Below are 1,498 nucleotides of genomic sequence, written 5' to 3' on the forward strand. Positions count from 1 at the left end.
TTGGTTATCTGTAAGCCAGGTAGATGGTCATCACCAGAACCCAACTGTACTGGCACCGTGATCTCAGACTTTCAGGCTCAAGAAGTGTGAGAAATTAAATTCATGTTTTTTAAGTCTCCTAGGATGTAGTATTTTGTTATGACAACAAACTGAATATTACAAACCCAAATCATCCAAAGCATTTGTTTGACTTAAAACATGTCCTCACAATGAGATATTACTTCACACTTGTCCCAACAGCTAATCATCAAAAAGTCTACAAACAACAAATGTTGGTGAGGATGTGGAGAAAAGGGAACCCTCCTACACTGTTGGTGGGAATGTAAACTGGTGCAGCCACTATGGAAAACAGTATGGAGGTCCATAAAAAATAAAAATGGAAGTACCGTATGATCCAGCAATTCCACTGCTGGATATATATCTGAAGAAAACAAAAATACTAATTCAAAAAGATACATACACCCCAAAGTTCATGGCAGCATTATTTACAATAGCTAAGATATGAAAGCAAAATAAGTGTCCATCAACTGATGAATGGATAAAGAAGATGTGGTATGTGTATAAAATGGAATACTACACAGTCATGAAAAAAGAATTTAATTCTGCCATTTGCAACAATGTTAATGGACCTAGAGGGTATTATGCTTAGTAAAATAATTCAGACAGAGAAAGACAAATACTGTATGTTGACATTTATATGTGGACTCTAAAAAATAAAACAAATGAATATGTATAAAAGAAAATAGAAACATATTCACAGATATAGATAAACTAGTAGATAACAGTGAGGAGAAGGAAGGAGGGAGGGGAAAGATAAAGATATGGATTTAAGAGCTACAAACTACTACATATAAAATAAATATACAACAAGGATATATTGTATAGCACAGGAAAATATAGCCATTATTTTGTAATAACTTTAAATGGAGTATAATCTATAAAATATTGAATCCCTATGTTGTATACCTGAAATTAATGTAATCATCTATACTTAAATAAAAAATAATAAAAAAGGATGTGACAATATATAAAACATGAAATACTTATGACAGAATAATATAAAATATATACTCATTTCTGACATATTAATTTGGTTTATCTGTCTCCTTAATATCTTTACTGAATGTTTTTTGTTTTGTTTTGTTTTGTTTTTTGTGGGACGCTGGCCTCTCACTGTTGTGCCCTCTCCCGTTGCAGAGCTTAGGGTCTGGACGTGCAGGCCCAGCGGCCACGGCTCATAGGCCTAGCTGCTCCATGGCATGTGGGATCTTCCCAGACTGGGTCACCAACCCGTGTCCCCTGCATCAGCAGGTGAACTCTCAACCACCGCACCACCAGGGAAGCCCTACTGCATGTTTTTTAACCAATACTTTTAAGTAACTTTTTTTTTTTTTTTTTTTGTGGTACGTGGGCCTCTTACTGTTGTGACCTCTCCCATTGTAGAGCACAGGGTCTGGACGTGCAGGCCCAGCGGCCATGGTTCATGGGCCCAGCCGCT

Source organism: Phocoena sinus, chromosome 17 (assembly GCF_008692025.1).
Source record: "Phocoena sinus isolate mPhoSin1 chromosome 17, mPhoSin1.pri, whole genome shotgun sequence".
Lineage (NCBI taxonomy): Eukaryota > Metazoa > Chordata > Mammalia > Artiodactyla > Phocoenidae > Phocoena > Phocoena sinus.